The 22,040-nt window shown below is 40.0% G+C and overlaps 1 protein-coding gene across 1 annotated transcript in view; it reads right to left on the reverse strand.

Moving 5' to 3' along the window:
* LOC135208406 (mucin-5AC-like) overlaps positions 1-22,040 on the reverse strand; it is a 229,572-nt gene that overhangs the window by 123,457 nt on the left and 84,075 nt on the right. The window lies entirely within an intron of this gene.

Below are 22,040 nucleotides of genomic sequence, written 5' to 3' on the forward strand. Positions count from 1 at the left end.
TTTAAGTGCCGAAAGAAGTTTTCTTTTAATTAACAGTTGAAGAGCGTCAGGGCCGGGGCCGGGCCGGCCAGAAATGAGCCCGTTTCCAGTAATGACTTCAATTCGCTCGTAATAATTACATCAATCAATAGCAGGTTCTGGATTTATTAAAATCAATAGTTAATAACCACCGTGGTTCCAAAATAGCATAAAAAAAAGCTCTTGTTATTTCCCTTCTCTTTCTCCCTCTGCCTCTTAATTTCTTACGGCAGATACTCACTGATTTGATGTTGCAAACTGGCATCACAACGGCCTTAGTCATCCATGCCGAGTATGGTACTCGTAGTGAGTTCGCTTCTGGGCTATGTATTTAATCGTAGACCATACAATTTGCTTCATTTTTTTTTTTTTTTTTAGTTTTTTCTTTCTTTCTTTCTTTCTTTCTTTTGTTTTTTTTTATTTTATTTTGTTTTTCTGATCTTTTCGTAACATTTGATTCACTGAGAACTTCTTGGCATAAGCTCGTAGGTATTTTCGCTTATTCTATATAGATATAAGTATATTTTGGATAATAATAATAATAATAATAATAATAATAATAATAACAATAATAATGTATCTATTGGTCATGATTCTCGCTTCAGGAGAGAGGGTCAGGGCCCGAGATCAAAACGACTGTTCAGCGACCAGATACATAGATCATAAAACCAAGCAGTCATGAAGAACTATCTAAAACTATATTTAGTCAGGAATTTGGCCTTGAGAAAAACGAAGCATATATCTGGTTAGGATACATGACAAAAAGTAGATTTTTGTGTCAGGAAAAAAAATGCACTCTCATTTGTATGGGCGTAAAGAATGTATCGCTACAGTATAGCATTCAGTTGCCAACACCCAAATATTAGTCATGAGATGATGACAATGGCAACGGCTAAGTTCATTATTATTTAATATTGACAGCTTTTCCCATTATAGGTACCATGCTATAATAGTAACTCTCCGAAATTTCTAAGTTTTCCAAAAGAACCAACGTCCCCCCTCAACCCGCAGCTCCCCCCGCCTCTAGTCCTTCCCCGAGAGAGAGAGAGAGAGAGAGAGAGAGAGAGAGAGAGAGAGAGATCTTTATAAAAAGCAAAGGAATAAGATAGACTGTTCAAACCACCAGGGACCCCACTAGACGATTCCGGTACAGGGGAACGGAGGGAATGTGATCGAGGAACACTGCCGGGAGGCTGTTGGAGATGCCTGTAGCACTTGGCCAAGATACAAATCGGAATGAACTGCCCAAATGGGCATTCACAAAGGAGAGGTCTCGGGTATGGAGTGCTCCAGCTGGATCCAGGGTATGGAAGTAAACATCGAGAAGGACGCAAGGCACCAGGGGACAGGTGGGGGAGAGTACCGAGGTCCAATTTAGGTGTAACTAGTCCCGCCCTGGACATCACCTTAAGGGAATCATTGTGCGGAGGAGGAGGAGGAGGAGGAGGAAGAGGGAGGGGAGGGGAAGGATGTCACATCAGGGTAGTTTTGTCACTTACACAAATCACCTTGACCTGACGCCTTCCAAAGCACAGTACTGCGTACCTGCCAACACCGGGACGTCATTTCTCTATCCCGAGCAAATAGTTTTCTCATCATGCAAAAGTATTTTTCGTTCATCGCAAATAACGAAAGTAATGCAGGGAAATCTCGCCCTTCCAGATGTACATAATTCAAAATAATTACGACAGAACTTATGTAGATAATCATATATTGCAGGTGTGCATAAGTCAAACGATCATAACAGAATTTATGCAGATAATCATATTTTGCCACCGGTTAAGGTTCAAAAATAAGACGAGGTAATTACATAAGCATTTATCATGGTCAAATACTTTGAATGAAAGGCGGCCTGAAATTAGCTGGGGGTGGCTCTTGAATAAATTTATCAGAACAGTTACATTACCATGCAATACATTAGAAATAATAATACAAAAACCTGGCAATTTCATACATCCTGCGATCAACCTTATCAGTACGATAGTGGGACAACTTTTCTCACTGAAATTAACGCAGGCCACCAAGAAAAATGCAGCAGGAAAGAAAAGGAAAGGAGAGAGAGAGAGAGAGAGAGAGAGAGAGAGAGAGAGAGAGAGAGATTTAATATAGCAATCTGACATCATTTACTGACGATAATATAGTTTAAGAGAGAGAGAGAGAGAGGTTTTGACTCATTTCAATTTTCAGCGAGCAGCCTTTTCGTGGCCAAAGTTACGTTGATTCTGGATCCTGAAGTCAGGTTGGGTGAGGTCTTTTACCATCTCTTAAATGAATTAACTAATTGATGAAATTTAAGTTTGTCAAGCCAAGCACTGAAGCACTTTCAGCCGTTCAACGCTTAAGAAAGAGGATAGAGGCAGTAGCTGCGTGGTCAGAACGTGAGGAGAAGAGGTCCAGAACAGGGGAAATGAAGTTCGGGGACCTAAAGGTGGAACTCATCAGTAAGATTAAGCCAGCCTTATGCTGGCACGGGCTCTTGCTTTTCAGCCGCCCGTAAAGGTTGAACACGGAAAAAAAACCCACACAGGCACTATGAAGTAACAATTAGAGAGGTGGAACAACTACATTGAAGAAAATGAAGCGGCAAAAAAGTGGGTGCAGCCAGAGACAGAGGAGACGCTGAAAACACTTGGTAATATCTACAGTGCACCACGTGAGGTAAACTGGCGACACTGTAGGTTGCCAGATGCTCATAACCAGTCTAGGCCCAACGAAACAAAAAATTACCTAAACCAACTCCAGAGAAGCGTTTGACCCGTCTCTTGGCGAATGGAAGGTTAAGGTTGAGACAACTGAAGCAACGACAGAAAAGTTAATAAAAGTTAATAAAGACGCAAAAAATATCACTCCCTCAAGCAGATGCGATCTCTGTGAGGCCGTTGTTCGCGTATATGCTCTTGGCCCCTCGGACCTCATTGTAATCTACGCAATGAGTCTCTATCTAACAAGTGAATGGTTGATGAATAAGACGACGTGGGTTAAGTATACGCCCGTAAGTGTCCGAAGTCAAGAACTTCTTTTTCACATGTATGTATTATGTATGTATGTATGTATTATATGCTCATACACATACGCACACACATTCATGCACCTACGTCGTTCGTGTTGGATCAGTAAGTTCAACATATTTGGGTCTGATCAGTAACTAGATGGGCGATCAACCAAACACCCATGATGTTAGCGGCACTAATGCCCTTGAACATCTATTGGGATATGGCGCTGGTCCTAAAAAAAATAAAAAGATACCGAAAACGGGTATGGTAAGGCCTACTGGCACCAACCCCTCTTATGAGAAACTATGGAAATGACGGGAGTTCCATCTGCAGATGATACAACAATAAAAGGGACATAGAGATGCTCGCATACGCTATCGGCGAAACCCCTTAATAGGGCCAACTGGGCTTCTTTGGCACCTGCATAGCTGGAAAACCCAGGCCTTCATGAATATATGTGTGTGTGTGTGTGTGTAATACGCCTTTCTCCCATTGGGCATATTGGCCTCTTGGTTCCCAATAAGCCTTTATGGAATGATGAAGCTCACATCCAACCTTGCTCCAAGGCTGCTCAAGGGGTTTAGGTGCCAATGAGAGAGAGAGAGAGAGAGAGAGAGAGAGAGAGAGAGAGAGAGAGAGAGAGAGAGAGAGAGAGAGAGAGAGAGAGAGAGAGAGAGAGAGAGAGAGAGAGAGAGAGAGAACTTCATGTAGTAATGTGCATCCAACTGCATTTTGAAAACGATAAAATCGTTATCATTTCTAGTTTCAAAATATCCCTTTTCATGTATTCTTACTTTAAATGCTACTTAATTTTTTCAGAAATCGTCTGCAAATTATTTTTCTTTAATTCGACAAGGTGACTCGATCTATTCCTACATTTGCAAATCATGAGTATTAAGAATATCTCATTCACTGTGGCTTTCGCACGACACCTCGTACTATAAGAGTGAGTATGTATGTATGTGTATGTGATAGACAGATAAATATAAGGCTTTCCTTACACACCAACACCTCTGTAAGTAATAATTCGGTGGTATTTATAACTAAGGCTATGCAGCGAATTAAATCCCACCCACGTAAGACCAAAGGTTAGCAGCCGCAGCTGTAATGAAATGCGGCTTAACTGTTTCTGAGGTTAAGTGTTTTCAGTTTACTTTCCTTCAAAATAGTTCTCTCTATTATGGTCTTTCCCTTCCTCGCCACAAATCTTATTAGCCTCCCTTGTAACTTGCACTGCGTCATGGCCCTTTTTTTATTTGTATAAAAACGAATGACAACTCCCACAAATTAAGATATAGATGACGACAACTTCTACAAATTAACAGAAATAGATGACGACAACTTCTACAAATTAACAGAAATAGATGACGACAACTTCTATAAATTAACAGAAATAGGAGTCACGCTGAAATAATCCCCGTATATAAGAGACAGATGAATCCTTGAAGCAGAGAGAAATAAGATCTATGAAGAATTAAGGGAAGGACTAATATTAATTGCTTTCATGCAACGCCATGAGGACTCCTAACATAAGAGTAGTACTCCTAACATGAAGTTTTAAGTATCCCGAACACCATAATTGTTGGTAGATGTAACAGATTTGAGCACATTTCATCGAATAAAATCGAAGAACTGAAGGATCGAGAAAGCAAATAGACAAGTCTCCATCTCATAGATATTTTGTGGGAGAGGAGACAACTCGGCAATAACCTTCACCACACAGCTATCTTGCGGAGAGAGAGGGGGGAGGGGGGACAAAAGGCAATAACCTTCACCACATAGCTATCTTGCGGAAGGGGGGGGGGGGGGGTGGGGGGGGGACAAAAAGGCAATAACCTTCACCACATAGATATCTTGCGGAAGGGGGGGGGGGGGGACAAAGGCAATAACCTTGTCACCACATAGATATCTTGCGGAAGGGGGGGGTGGGGGGGGGGGGACAAACAGACAACAACCTTCACCACATACATATCTTGGGGGGGGGGGGCAAATAAGCAATAACCTTCACCACACAGATATCTTGAGGGTGGGGGAACGGGGGGACAAACAGGCAATAACCTTTACCATACAGACATGTTGAGAGAGAGGAGACAAATCGCTAATAACCTTCACCACATAGATATATTGGGTGGGGGGAGACAATTAGGCAATAACCTTCACCACATAGATATCTTGCAGAGGGGGGGGGGAGACAAATAGACAACAACCGTCACCACATAGATATCTTGTGGGGGGGGGGGCAATTAGGCAATAACCTTCACCACATAGATATCTTGCGGGGAGACAAATCGGCAAAACCTTCACCATATAGATATCTTGTGGGGGGGGGGGAGGACAAATAGGCAATAACCTTCACCAACACAGATGTCTTGCGGGGGGGGGGGGGGGGGGGGTGGGGGGGGGGGGGGGGAGACAAACAGGCAATAACCTTCACCACATAGATATCTTGCGGAGAAGGAAACAAATAGGCTATAACCTTCACCACAACATATAGATATCTTGTGGGAGAGGAGATACATAGGCAATAACCTTCACCATACAGATATGCTGTGGGAGAGGAGACAAATAGGCAATAGCCTTCACCACATAGATATGTTGTGGGATAGGAGGCAATAGCCTTCGCCACAAAGATATCTTGTGAGAGGAGGCAAATAGGCAAAACCCTTCACCACACAGATATGTTTTGGGAGAGGAGACACATAGGCAACAGCCCTCACCACACACAAATCTTGTGAGAGGAGGCAAATGGCCAATAGCCTTCACCACAGTTATCTTGTGGAAGAGGAGACAAATAACGCAATAGCCTTCACCACATAGATATCTTGTGGGAGAGAAGACAATTACGCAATAGCTTTCACCATAGATATGTTGTGGGAAAGGAGGCAATAGCCTTCACCACAACGATGGTCTTCGATAAACGACGAAAACAGTGAGTGAGCAATGAACCCTGACGAACTTGCAGCTAGTAATGGCGAGGAGACCAGATGCTTTAGCACCAAAAGAGTTATAAAGTACTTAGATGTGCCAAAGTTTTCTTGGATAGAGTAAAGTCATAAACAGAAAGTTTGGTAGACAGAGGAGTGAATAAAAATGAAAGGCGAATGCTGGCAGTTAATAGAACTGGTGCTAGTGAGCTTCAGAGACTACTGAGGAGTCTGAGAGTACCATAGAAGAACTCTGCACTGGAAAGTTATCCGGAGAATACTCATGAGAGCAAAATAAGATGTTCCCTTGAATAAGAATATCCATAAGTAAATGTTGATAGTTGTGGAAACACATAATTACAGACATGATACAACTACAGAAGAGGAATATCCGATGGGATAGTCAAGGAACAGTCCAGAGAAGAAGAAATAACAATGAGTAAAGGGAATATTAAACTGAGTGTTCTTCAATGATATGAATATTGGTGGAACTTGTATGTTAAATTGAAAACGGGGGGGGGGGGGGGGGGGGGGGGAGAAGAACTAACTACAACTTGAAAAAAGTAAAAAAAAAAAAAAAATACAATGGCATATTCAGATATGGTCCGACATAGTGCAGTGGTTTGGTCATGCATGAAAACGATGTAATACATTGAGATATGACCATACAGTTTGGTGTTTTGAAGAGAGAAAGAAAATGCGAAACACGAAAATCCTTGAATCACAGGAGGGAAATGTTAATGAGAAGGCAACCGGCAGTACTTCTAAATTTGACGAAAGTGACGGATGCATTAAATATACAGTATAGTGTTCAATTTGCTAATGTAAGCTTCTGTATGAGTACATGAAACAAAAGATTTGTCGCGAGTTCTTAATGTACGTATGTGGACTGTATCTTCGAATCCACGGTTAAGAGTATGGTTCTCTCTCTCTCTCTCTCTCTCTCTCTCTCTCTCTCTCTCTCTCTCTCTCTCTCTCTCTCTCTCTCTCTTGCTTTGGCCTTCATATAAGATGCAAAATTATTTTAGTACCAAAAATGCCTATTTCCACTCCGAGTGCTTTTCTTCATATCTATGAGTGCATGACTGTCAGTTATCTTTTATAGTTCAACTTTAAAAGATGATTGTAAATTATTAATGTGTACATGAAAAGCCATTCTCTGTATATGGGCAGCTCTTGATTATTATACAAAGAATAAATTATTTAAGACTGATGTAAATTGGTTTCAACACATTCCGTGCCAAAGTTGACTAGGCAATTAGAACGAAAGGAATACAATAAAAATAAAAGTACTTTTTAATATAAAAAATAACATGAGTTTCAAATTCTAATCTTAGAAAATACCGGTTGAAAATAAAGCACGGTCACCTAAAATTTTCTGAGTACATATTTGAAAAAAATCGGCAACTCTCATGAATCGGCTGTACTTACAATAAAAGAGTCAGTGGGTCTTTCCCGTCGAGAGATCAAGATTTCCGGCCTGACATCAAAACTCGTATCGCGTTTCAGAGCCTGCCACGCTAGACAAGGTTCTCGCCTTCCATTTTTTCTTCGAACCAAATCAGCATAAGAGTCAAATGCAACCTGTCCATGACCTTGAATGACGTTAGTATATTTTTAAAAAAAGCACATTGTCAAATCGAAAACCAAAGCGACTTTCACAGAAAATGAAGGACCACTGACACACAAGACTGTCGTGAAATAGTCGACTGCGAAACCATGATTAATCAAGCATAGAGTAATTATCGCTCACGCACACTCACGGGACACACGCAAACACCGGCACTTCAACAGGACGGAATGGTCTCCAGACCCTGGGGGACCCCTACGGGTGTAGGGAGAGGGGGGAGGGGCGGGTAGGGGTAGAGGAACGGGAGGAGGAGGGGAAGGTGAGAGGAAGCAACATAAGACAAACAATATAAGAAAAGTTGTTTCCAGGCAAAGGTTTCCCCCCCGTGCCTCGAGACCATGCCGGCGCGGGCCAAACTCTCACACTGGTGCTCTCGCCAGAGCCACTCGCCTACAACACCACGGCCGAGAACAGCCTGCTGCTGCTGCTAATGCTGCTGCCGCTGTCGCTGCTGCTGCTGCCTACCTGCAGCACCTACGGAGGGACACTCCAACACTCTACAGACACACAGACAAACACGGCGCACCTTTAGAGCTTAGCTAAATTTGAAGCGACAGTGACAAGAAAATGACGCTTATATGTCGAGCATGACTGTTTGTGCGCATGGGTTTTGTGTTACCACAATGTGTAAATAAACATATCCACTGACTACGAGAGAGAGAGAGAGAGAGAGAGAGAGAGAGAGAGAGAGAGAAACGGGGGATGGGGGTTCAATTAAGACGTGGGAAACAGCCTTTGTGAACAAGGGCATTAGATATGGGTGGCCATGGGTAATGAAGAAGGACCTCTCATTACCGAAATACTGATTAGGGTTCATTCGAGCGTGATTAAGAAGAGGTCGCACAACGATAGACATCTGGAGAGGCAGGAAACAGATAAGACTCAAACCTCAGCTCGGAACGTGAAGAAGAAGCTGTGGAGGAGGTGAGGTGCAGTAAATGAGAGGAAGTAAAGTTTAATGATGATGATGATACTCCCTCACTACTCAGCCACCCCTCCCCCCTCCCCTTCTCTCTCTCTCTCTCTCTCTCTCTCTCTCTCTCTCTCTCTCTCATACACACACAAAACATCTACTCACGCATAGCACCTTCTTTCCCAGTGTTGTTGCTGTGAAAGGGTATATTACTAAATTAAAGCCGATATCTTCGACTCGAGTTCTTAAAAGATCTTAAATCACTTGGGGCCAAAATGGAAATATTTTCTTGAAGAGAATTGTTTGCAGTATGTTTTGCTACATAATTTTGAGTGACATTATCATATTTCATTCAGGAATTCCTTTTGCCATCCTAAGCGTTTGACCCCTCACAAGCCTGCGTTGACCTATCGTCTGTTTGACTCCAATAACTTATATGTGGACTTCAGTATACATTCCCTTCCATTTCCCTTCCCGTGTCTTTCGTCTCTATGGTTTGGCCTTAGAAAGGACGTCTAACCTTAACTTACAGACCTTATGTCATGTTCGGGTTGCCCAAGGTCCCTCAGTGTGAGGCACCTCTAATGTCTACCAGAGAATTGCTAGTATGATCATTGAGGATCAAGTGTGACTTGAGTTACAAAATTATTGAAGAGATTATGTAAGTTCGTATGTATGGACTCAAATGTTTTTATATTCGTTGCCAATACCAATAAATTAAAAGATAGACGAACGACTGCGTTCGACAGCATCCAAGGCTTTTCAACTTTCAAACATTTTAAATAATTGTGCTACAAATGACTTTGGAAATCTACATTCTAAAAGACGTGGAATCAACGGAGAAGAAAACTTCAGAGAGAACATCAGCATAAAGACAAAATTGCCTGCACATATATATATGTATGCATTTATGTATATATACATACATACACACATACTATCACACATATATATTATATACGTGTGTATATATATAAATATAAAACCATAGGGAAAGATGAAATACTACGTGCAGGTTCTACGTTTGTGTGTGTGTGTGTGTGTGTGTGTGTGTGTGTGTGTGTGTGTGTGTTGTTTATATCGCTGTGTTTATTCACTTTATCAAGTTCTTAGCATTTTTGTCGAATCGTATAAATCTATTTTCTGATGTTTTGTATTTCGCCTTTCTTTCTGTTTACAATTTAATTTAGCGGATAGCAGTTTAGGTTCATTCCTGCATTCTATTGCCCACAATTCTGCTATTCTTTTTACATTTACCTCCAAATCACTGTTGATACCACGATGATGATGATGATGTCGACAGTGATGAAAGGAGCGAGGGTTTGTTGATGAGGAAGGTACGACCCCTTCAGACCACCAAGCCTGTGCGATGCAGGTGGAGGAGGAAAGTTCAACCCCAACAATACCTTTCTACACCACACTGCAGTTAGGTAACAGGTTTCTGCTTCCTCTCTATGCTTGTAGCAGGTGCCTGAATTGGCATCCGGGATTGCAAACAATGGACCTCCATCTATTTTTCCTCTCTCTCTCTCTGTCTGCGATGAAAGCTAGGCAGACGTCGGTTCTTGCGCCGAGTGGATTGCAGGAGATAATGGAAAATGTTGTCGACGGGTGATGGTGTCAGGAGGGCCGCGCAATTAATCAAGAAGAGGAAGAAATGCCGACACGCCTTATCATTACCACCGTTGTTGCTGTTGATGTTGTTCATGTGGTGGTTTTTTTTGTTGTTTGTGGATATGATGTGTTGTACTCTCGGTGCAAGTAGAAGGCCGATATTACTGCTTTTGTTAATTTTGCTCAGGTGTGATTCTCGCTAAAGAATGCGGCTTTTTAGTGTTCTGTAAAGGAAAACTACTGAGATGGCTCTTCATTTGTCCGTCAGCACTTTCTCTGTCCGCCCTCAGATCTTAAAAACTACTGAGGCCAGACAGCTGCAAATTGGTATGTTGATCATCCACCCTCCAATCATCAACCATAACAAATTTCAGCCCTCTAACATAAGTAGTTATTACTCATTTATGGTTAAAGTTAGCCATTATCGTGCGTCTGGCACCATGGTTGAAAATTTTACTCATTTCAGGTTAAAGTTAGCCATGACCGTGCGTCTGGCACCATGGTTGAAAATTTCATGCCCCGAAGCTTAGGCACATGTTTTACTTGTTTGTTTCTTTCAGTGGCTTTATCTGATTTTGAATAGGCACTTGCTGCAGTAAACAAAGATTCTCCGCCTCACTGTATTAGATGGATGACAGTCCGTTCCGGTAGTCTTTTTCCATTTGCAGATTTTACATTTCCCGGGAATACTTGTGTGGCGAGTTTCCAAAACGGGTTACCCACCTTCAAAAGAATTAAAGTGAAAATAATATGGAAGGCATTCATGATATTAATTTCCAGTTGGTTTTCTGCCACGAAAACCGGATTGCTTGAACCATGAGAATTGTTTGTTTCCTCCTCTGCATAATAGATGGAGTTGTTTTACTGTATTATAAGAGGGTTGTTTGTCATTGATATATATATATATATATATATATATATAATATATATATATCTTTTTTTTAATTTACCTTTCTTTCTCTTTATTTTCGCATAAGGAAATTCTCCTCTAGAGAGGCTTCCTTTGGAGGTTAGTGACCTTTTGTTTGTTCCATATGAGTTGTTATTAACTAGTTTTAAAAATAATACTAAAATGGGCCGCATACCGTGATGGACCTGGCTTACAAAAAAAAATCTGTTTTGTATCTCAATTGAGGCATTATCTATTAAGGTGATAGTTCTTCCTTAAAGGCAATAACCGTTATGATAAAAGTTAACCATATCATGCTAAAATGAAAACTTCAGAAACAAGTAACAACACGACTAAACCCAAAGAATCCATTAGATCTTCTTATAAATGGACAATTTATATAGAAAAAATGATGCTGGAAGTAAACTTCAATGCTTGACAGTACAAAGGAATATCCATGACCTACATTTAAGAGGAACAGCTGTCTTCACACTGGATGCAAGGAGAAGGTCATGTTCAAACCTTTTGTAAGCATACTGCTACTAAACAGGTTTGCAGTCGTTCCCCTACCTACACCACCCCACCCGGGAAGGACAAACAGGTTTGCATAGGAGGGTGGATGTGTCGTGTCTCCCCTACAATCCCGATCCCCTTCCTACCCTGCCCCACCCAGGCCGGACAAGCAGGTTTGCAGTAGGAGGGTGGATGTGTCATGTCTCCCCTACAATCCTGATCTACCTCCTCCATCCAACCTGAGGCGGAAAAAACAGGTTTCCAGTACGAGGGTGGATGTGTCATGTCTACCCTACCATCCTGACCCCCTACTTACTCCGCCCCACCCAGAACGGACAAACAGGTTTGCAGGAGGGTGGTGTGACATGTTTCCCTTACAATCCTGATCCCCTACTTACTCTGCCCCCACCTGGGCCGGACAAACAGGTTTGCAGTGGGAGGGTGGATGTGTCAAGTCTCCCATACCTACCCCACCTCACTCGGACAAACAGTAAAGATCCACTCGGATTTTATTATTATAGAAGATGGAAGTAAAAACTCCTCGAAAAAATTAAAGCAGATTGGGAATAGAAGACTGAAAGTCTGTGAAGTCGGGAAGAATAGGGTTAATCACAGTGTGTATGGGTGCAACAGAGAGAGAGAGAGAGAGAGGAGAGAGAGAGAGAGAGAGAGAGATAATTAAGTAAATGTTTGTCTAACTCTCTTCCATACTACATCTACAAAAGTCATTGGGTATTCAAGTTTCAGGGCAATATCATAAATAGTTTTAATCTCAGCGTCAATAAATTGTGGGCTGCAGACACGCAGAGCCCTTAAGAACTTCTAGAATAAACAGAGAATTTAACATTTTGAAGGTGATTGGAAAAATAATGAACAAAAGGAGCAATGTTATTTGATTTTCGCAAGACTGAAAAGGAGAAATTTCTATCATTTCTATGGACTGTTACATCAAGAAAATTTAAATTACAATTTCTTTCTTCCTCTACAGCAAATTTTATAGAAGGGACTAAATTATTGGCCTTAATCAGAAATTCACGGAGATTTTCGTGAACTGGCCAAATACAGAAAATATCATCCACATACCTAAACCAGATAACTTTTTGGGGCAAAGTTCTTGGTTTGAGTTTTGCCTAAAAGGAATTCCATGTTAATATTGCTTTTGAACAAAAAAAAAAAATATCATGCCAATATTAAATGTTAGTGAAACTTATACGAAACTGAGGTCTGATCCTACACAGACAGTGAACTCTCATTTTAATAAACAAATTAAATCCATTCTAAAGGGGTTGGACCATTTAATTAAAAAGTTTACGCCTCACTGCTCTTCCCTACCTTTTACTACATATGGTTTAGTCAAGACACACAAAATCAATAACCCTATCAGACTTATCATCAATTCAGTAGGCCCAGTAACATATAATTTACCTTGTAAAAATTCTTACACCTTTGGTAGGAAACATTTCTAACACGAATGTAAAATACAACGTTGACTTTATAAACAAATTGAATAGTTTACATTTGAATTTTGATTTTAATATGGTTAGTTTTTGGAGGAAGAATGAGAAAGTTATGATATGCCTTTAAATGTAGCAAACATCATTAGTCTTATACGATTATGTATCAAAGATAGTAAAATTTGTTTTAATGGTGAATTTTTTGTACAAAAGTTTGGCATGACTATGGGTAATCTCTTATCCCCTGTCCTTAGCAATATTTACATGGAATTTTTTTAGACAAAAGTCTTTGCAAATTTTGCCCCAAAAAGTTATATGGTTTATGTATGTGGATGATATTTTTTGTATTTGGCCAGTTCACGAAAATCCCCAGGAATTTCTCACTAAGCTCAGTTTAGTCCCTTCTATAAAATTTACTGTAGAGGGAGAAAGAAATTGTAATTTTAATTTTATTATTGAAATTTCACCTTTTCAGTCTTTCGAAAATCAACTAACATTGCCTCTTTTGTTCATTATTATTCCAATCACCATCAAAATGTTAAATTCTCTGTTTTTTCTGGAATGATTTTAAGAGCTCTGCGCGTCTATAGCCCGCAATTTATTGACGCTGAGATTAAAACTATTTATGATAATGCCTTGAAAATGAAATACCCAAGGACTTTTGTAGATGTATCACGGAAAAGAGCTGGAAAACATTTTATTTAAATAATGACAAACTTGAATTTAGTAAACATAAAATTCTCAAATAACTGAATGATAAAAGGTTTTAGAAATTCCTAGAATTTTAAAGCTTTTCAATATAAATGTTGTTTTCAGTAATATTAATGTTAAAAGGTTTAGTAATAACAAATTCTCCTAAAGATGTTCCTGGCTGCATATATGAAACTCCTTGTAAAAAGTGTGATGAAATATATTACGGACAAACTGGAAATTCACTTTCGCAACGAATCAAATAGCACCAATGTTCAGTGAGAATTGGTCAAATATCAAATGCATTATTCGTACATATGAGAGATTTAGATCATCCTGTTAACTGGAGTTAAGCAAGATCCCTAATGCCATGTAGCGACACAGTTAAAAGAAATGTTATTGAATCTTGTTACATCAATCAAATAATGGAAGTGTTCTAAATTTAATTCTTGGTTTGTTTAAACTCAATGCCTTCATAATTGAAAAAAAAAAAGTTTTAGATAAATATAAGGAACAAAATTAATGCATTCAGTTGTATGAATGTTTTTGGACTTTGTATGCCTAAGCTTCCGTTCCTCTTATGGTTAAGCCTGTTTTAGTTAGTAACCGTGTGATCTCCGATTATCCTGGATTATCTCTTTGATTTTTACCCTTTTGACAATTAACCACTTGTATTCTTGATCTTTTTGTTTACCTTGTAACTTTCTTTTCAACTTTCTCTCATTTGTGACTCGAAAATGTCTTACTAAAGGACGAAAGGGGTCGCCTACTAATTTCTGCCTATTGTTTTTCGTGTGGTATTTGCTTATATCATGAAGTCACACACACACACACACACACACACACACACACACACACACACACACACACATATATATATATATATATATATATATATTATATATATATATATATATATATATATATATATATATATATATATACGTGTAAGGACACCAAGGCCAAAATTCGTAACAGCATTTTGTACAACTTTATTGGAACATGTTTCGAGCAGTACCACCACTCGTTATCAGCTGCTCGTGACATGTCCCAACAAAGTTGTACAAAATGCTGTTCTTGGTTTTAACCCTGGTGTCCTGACTGATATGTTAGATGGCGCTTCCTTGCTGTTGCTTCACTTGATATATATAAATGTTCGAGTAAAGCGAATAGTGTAAGAACATTTCAGTCCTTCAGGACTATATGTTTACATAAAATGAATTTTGATCACGACATTGACTGGTAAAAGTGCAGATATATAATTGCTCCAGTAAAATAAAATTTTATCATGGAGACATAATGAACAATAGTTCTGTTCTTTTTAAGTTAGATGGTTTTATTATTGAAGAAATTGTTAAGCAATTGTGTGCAAATATTTTGTGAATAACTGTCAGACCTTAGTCGTGTGTTTGGTTGCTTGCTGTTTGACTATGAGAAGGTGTAAGCTACAGTGCTAGATGTAAACTGACTAATCCAGAGCACTCTAATATAAGGAATCATATAAAATTGTGTAAAACTGATATTAATTATAAAGGTTTTACTATAACAGGACAAGCACAAAACGACAACAACCTCAATTTACGTGAATCTATTGTTATAAAGAAGACAGTCCCAACACTAAATACTCATAAAACCACTATCCAATTATTTATTGCTTAACCTTTTGTTTTTGTTTTCCTTCTCTCGTCCTTTCTTGCTCTTGCTGGATCTTGAGTAAACTTATGTTTTTAGTCTTATTACTTCTACTGTTTAGGTATGTCCTGTTCCCATTCCTCCTGTTTTTAATTTCTTATCATTTGTGTACATATCAGTTTTAATGCTACTTTTTGTAAGATGGTTTTTTAATCATTGCAGCCCAGAAAATGCGACGAAAGCAACTATCGTGAAACGTCTGCATAATAAAATCACGTAAGATTGGTGCCTTTTTCCTTTTGCCTTTGAAATTATATATATGTATGTATGTGTGTATATATAGATATATATATATATATATATATATATATATATATATGTAGTAGTATATGTATGTATGTATGTATGTATTTTAATATCTTAATGTATGCTTCAATACATGTATACAGGGTGTAACATGAGTTTATGCAAATATTTTGGGGAATGAAAGAAAAAGTAATTCTGAGCAAAAAAAAAAAAATGTTCTATAAACATTTGCATTTTAGGGCTTTGTTTACCGGTGAGATGAATTTTTAAATAGCCATTATCATTAAATGGCCAAGATGGCACACACAGGATGTCGGAGTAGTTACGGATATGGGGAGGGGGATGGAGCTGATCGCTTCACGGTACTCTTAAAACAGCCTAGCTTTTCCGCCAAGAGCGTGGTGTCCGGGTTACAAGTGCCAGATTTCTTATTCATTTTATGAGCAAGAAACTAGAGACAATGCCTTACCGTTCCAGTAATGTGGAATATGTAGATATGAGTTTATTTATGGGTTTTACAACAGTGAACTCCACTGTTATAAAATAAAAAAAAAAAAGGAAATCAGCGATTAGGCTGATGTGAATAAAATACTTCCAAGTTCAAAGTATTCTTTAGATACTGAACAAAGGGGAAATATGCATGTATCATAGAAACCTTCTCCCTCTCCATCAATGGTATTCACTGGGCTCCAATAAAGGAAAGAAAAGCAAGCCGAATGGAATCTCCCCTCCATCAAAGATAGGCCTATTTATTAAACACCAATCAAAGATTTAAAACATATTTCAAAAACTTCTCCATCTCCATCAATTGTATTCATCACACACCAGTCAAAGGAAAAACACACCTAAGAAAAAGGCTTTCATCTCTGTTAAATGAAAAAGACTTTCTTGATACGTAAAGCTAATCATTAAAATTAGATTACGGTGAAGTCTGTTCAAAGGTGATTTACTGATTGAAGGGACTGTTATGTTACATTTTACTAAAACCTGCAAGAAAAAAAAATCATAATTAAAAGACTATTAATCCAGTTGCCTAATGCACTTCATCAACCCTTCCCTACCATATCCCTAACTACTCAGACATCGCGTACGCCATCTTGGCCGAGAGCAGCATTAAGGAAAAACGGTTCTTTTAAAAATTCACCTCACCGTCAAACGAAGCCTTAAAATTTATCTGTTTATAGGACATTTTCTGCTTAGAATGACTAATTTCTTTCATTTCCCCGAATATTTGCATAAACTCTTATTACACCCTGTATATATCCATAAATATAGAGGCAGTCCCCAGGTTATATGGCCTTGGCTTACATCATTCCAAGCTTACATAGCTTCTCAAATATATTCATAAAGAAAAAAAAATCTGTTCCGGGTTACAGCAGATGTTCTGAGGTTATGTCATTTCAGTCTCACAGCGACGAAAGAATATTTGTAAATTTTCAGAGGAAATTCTACAAGATCAAGGATGCACACCTCACCAGAGGCAAGGTAAATCAATTGGGAAGTTTTCAAGACAACCAAAGGATTAAAGGTAAGGCTTTCATCACTTTTATGCGGCATCCATTTACAACCAAGTTGAGCTGTTATTTACAGGGATCCAGCTGTCATTTACAACACCATTTGCGTGAGTTTTCCACATTTACATGGCATCCATTTACACCCTAGTTGACCTGTTATTTACAGGGATAGACCTACCATTTACCACAACATTCATGTGAGTTTTCCGCATTTGCGTGAGGACTTTGCTTATTTATTAACTATTATTACCATGGCATTTGCATTGAGTTTCCGCACTTGTGCAAGGCCATTTGTCCAACTGTTATTTCCACACCATCTGCACTGACTTATTTCTGCGCCTGAGTGGATTTCATTCCCATTCTATTTTTCTACCATTCCCACGTCACTTGCATGAGTTTTCTGCACTGCATGGATGACATTTACAGCCTTTTTGGCTGTCATCTAATCTGCTTCTGCTTACATTCCAGCCATAAGGATCCTTGCTATTTCCCTGGTATAGCACTGAGTTCTCTGCATAACCATGGCGATATCAGCAGTCTTCTGACTGTCATCACCTTATTATTCCAGGCTAGTGCCTATGTGCATCTACCCAGATTCCCTGGCTAGTGCTACTAATGTTTTACCACTGAGGAAATGGCCAGCAATGAAGCACTGGAGGAGGTAAGGCCTTCACCGAGGCTGGAAAAGTACCGAGACTGGAGGGCACAAAACTGATCAATTGGGTGAGCAACAGGATGAAGTAAGCTGCAGAGAGAGCATTCCAGGCAGCTGAAAGGGAGAAAGAGAGAGAAGCCCAGGGAAAAAAGGAAGCTGCAGAGAGAATCCCAAGAGGGAAGAGAAGCTGCAGACAGAGCACATCAACTGGCTATGGCAGCCCAGAGTGCCACCCTGAAACCCACAACTGCAAAGACCCCTGCACCTCCTTCACATTCTCACCTCCACAGTATGGGAACCGTCACTAAGACTTGGGACGATAGCGAGCCTGAAAACTGGCTCGATCATGTCAATAGGTGTTCAGGAACTTTAATCCTACCCCTCAGGAAGTGGCCCTCCTCCTTGGCAAGCATCTCGCTGGCAAAGGGTGCAGTGCCTTCCAGGCACTCCCCCCTCAATGAGCAACAGGACCTCGCCCTCATCCGAGAAGCAATCCTTGGGGGGGGGGGGGGGGGAGAGAGAGCAATGCCTCTCTAAAGTGAATCCTCTGCAGCAGGCTCCTACTACACCTCAGAATGGGCATCCCACAAGAAAAATAATAATAACAGCCATAGAAACCAAAACAACAGGCCAAGGCCCAATTTCAGCAAGAGTTATTGTGACTCATGCAGAGTGCATGGGCACACTGCAGCATGGTCTGGATGCCCCAAGAAAGCTGCTGTTACTGCCATTGCAATGGCAGTGATGAACCCTTCAGCTCTAAGCCCTCCAGCTCGGGACCCTACATTTGTTGCACCTCCAAGAGGTTGCTATCCCGCTCACCAAGTCCAGGCATTCGATGACACTGGTGCTCAGATATCCATCATTCAAGAGGATAAAATTCCTTATGGAGCTCGGGTTGATAGGCACCAATTTGTCACAGCAGAGAGCCTCAACCATGTTAAAATGTTCTTACCTACTGTCCAGTTGAGAGTCACACTACCTCACCAGTCTAAGATATGTACAATAGCAGTAGATACCTATCTTCCAGGAGGTTATGACATCCTGCTAGGACAAGATTTTAAGTCTCTACTATTTTTTTACAGTCTCAGGGCTACCACCCTTACATAGCTCCAGACCAATTCTACGGTCCTCCAAGATCAACCTCTACACAGTCAGTGCCACTTGAAGGTATCAGGCAGTGCCATGCTCAACCCATCATGGACGTTGAGCCACATTTGAATTCTCTCACTATGACAGGAACAAACTCAGTGCCAGTGCCAAGGCAAAACATGAGTCTCCCTCTTTGAGATCCTAGTCAAGGTCACCTTTCCTTCTCCAACTTGGTGCCGCTACAAATGTCGGCAGTCAGGGAAGAGCCAATTTCAACAGGTATCCCCCAGGACACTCATTACCGTAGCGGATGCTCCACCAACAGTGCGGCCTCGCAAACCACCCAGAGTTGGTCACCCCTACTTGAGCCCCAACCCCCTCCCCCATCACCAGCTAACCAGCCTTGGAATAAGGACTCTGCTAAATCCAATTTGGTTGAAGAACTCATAAAACTGAGCCAAGCAGCATTAGGCACAGGGATGAGTGCCAGTGCCCTGGTTTTCACAGCAGCCAGTAACGATGTCACTAAGGCATCTTCAATGGATTTTGAATCTCTCAAGCCCACCCTACGACATCATCAAACCGACCTCAAGGAAGTCAAAGAAAGAAGGGAAAAGGGCATCGAGGTTTCCAGAAACCCTAAGAGAGTCAATAGTCTCTCTCTGCACTAGTGCCTGGCACAGTGCCACATTCTTATAGAGAATTCTGGCCCTCTTCAGTCAGAGGAGAGTGCCTGATTCAGCTACTTTTTACTCTTTCCTTATCCTTTTGTAACTGTTTCTATTTTGTGTTTTCTATACCTACTCTTTTAGTTTCCTTTCCTCTCCATCATTGCCTTCAGGCATCTATTCCCAGTGTATGCTTTGCTTAGGCAGAGCCCTATTCGCCAGCAATTCTGGCTGTATAAGTTAGTGCTTCATTAAGAACTACTATAAAGACGTACATAGTCTTCAAAGATATGAGCCCCTTAAAGCTCATATGCTTGTCATGACAGTGCCACAACTGGTACAGTTCCATATTCTAGGCTCTTAACATTCCACGAGAATAGGAATACTTTTACCCAGCAAAATGCTATACATATAGCTTAGCCTACTAAGGCAATATTGTTTCAAGCATGGCTCGCTTATACATTGGTAGTTTTGACTTAATTGATTGATTTAATATTCCTCCCTAGTCTCTATATTTTGTGTAATTTTCAATGTTCTCTTGATTGATTTAATATTCCTCCCTAGTCTCTATATTTTTGTGTAATTTTCAATGTTCTCTGATGAGATCTATACTTTGTGTTTGTTTCTTCTCTAAGAAGAATCACTTTTCCTTGATTCTACCCCTTTAAATTTACAGTAATATTCTTGAAGGAGAAAGTCATGTAGTGATTAGCGACCGCAATCATTTACCCAATGGGAACACTTATCATATGTGTAGTTCTAATGGCACAGGGCAAATTACTTGGCAAATTACTTAACGAAATCGTAGGGTTATTTAACACCCCTACGAAGGCATCATATCGCCCCATAAGGTCAAATTAATAACACGTGTTGCTTAAATTAAGCTGACATTATAATGCATGATAGAATTTAGCAAACTATTAACCCTGTAGGCTAAGTTCATATTTGACAGTCATTCCTAGTGTGACATTGCATTTCAAGAGCAATGTACTTTGGGTTTTTTTCTCTCTTTTTTGGCTATAACATGTGTCAGTTATTAGTCACTTTAGTCATGTCACAGTAGTTCTTTAATTTTCTTGATTTATTCAAATTCTCAAGAATTAAATAATTCTAAATTCTCTGCGCATAGAGTATGCGTTCAAATGTGAAGATTATTATCTGTAGTGTTTTATTTTGTTTCTGTCATGAGTCCACTCAGAGGGGTATGGACAGCATAGTTGTTTGCATGGGCATTTGTCTTTGTTTCTGGCTTGCCTGTGCCATTCCAAGACATAATAACTTCTTTTAGAGGGAAATTCAGACATTTATAAGTTGCCCTTCTTAACCAGTCTACCATTTTCTTTGAGTGTCCCATGACTCATCTTTTGTCCCGTCCAAACTCACCGCCCTTGAAATTACCTCCACAGGCACCAGCTAGAGACCTTGGGCAGAAGCACACATTGGACAGAGGAACAGGCCTAGACAAAGGACCGCTGGAACGGAGGTGATAAAAACAAGGCGACAGACGAGCTGCATTTAAATTTCTCCAGCTGCCCAAGCACACACATCTATCACCTGGGAATCCCACCCCCTCTTTTTGCTCCCCCTCTCCTCCGGAGACCACCACATGTTGTTCTATTAGTTCCTTAGTGCAAACCCATCTCCATCTGCTCCGCAATTTAGAAGAAGTCAAGACCAGCCGGCAACCAAGACGAAAATTTCATCCAGCTCGCTGTAAGAACTCTGGAACCCCTTGGAAGTGACGCCAGGAACCACTAAATAATTCATTGTGCTCAAACTTCATCCCCATGCCTGGACCATTTTCCAGTCATATCAACCGCGTTTCATTTCATTTCTGGATCATTGCGAGTCTCTGCCACCCTTAACGTCTAAATTGCTTATTCACATAATTTGGTATAAATGTACTTCAGTGAAACTAAATGTCTAGAGTTTGTGATTATGATTCTGTTCTCTAACAGGGCCTTTCAGGAGGTTCAATGCGAAGCTACCTCATTTTTTCAGCAACCAAGAACGTGAAATCATAATATATAACTGTAGAGAAAATCATGTTATGAAAATGGAGAGTTCCACTTAAAAGGATATACATAAGTACAGCTGTGCCTAGAACTTATGCTACATTACTGCATATGATTTCGTCGAAAATTCGCTAACTGGCAACCTGACATGCTCCACATTTATCTATTATTTCAATGCAAAACTTCAGAAAAACACTTACGAAACATTTTTGAAACTTTCGTTCAAACATCGTTGATGCCTCTGACCAAAACGAAGGCATCGTCAAATCTCAGTTCAAATGTAAAAAAAAAAAAAAAAATTTAATTGTCATAATTTAATATTGCTTCCAAAGCAAGCACAACATTTAAAATATTTCTATTTGATTGCTTTTACACCTAAAAACTGAAAAAATTTAATTTTGTATATGCAAAAGTAGAATGCGCCCACTGACATCAATGTGCGAGGAGAGCGTGTGTGACGCAACCTAGAGTGGCAGTGTAACAACAACCACCTGGTGTAACATAGGTCTATAATGAGTAG

This window comes from Macrobrachium nipponense, chromosome 35 (assembly GCF_015104395.2).
Source record: "Macrobrachium nipponense isolate FS-2020 chromosome 35, ASM1510439v2, whole genome shotgun sequence".
Classification (NCBI taxonomy): domain Eukaryota; kingdom Metazoa; phylum Arthropoda; class Malacostraca; order Decapoda; family Palaemonidae; genus Macrobrachium; species Macrobrachium nipponense.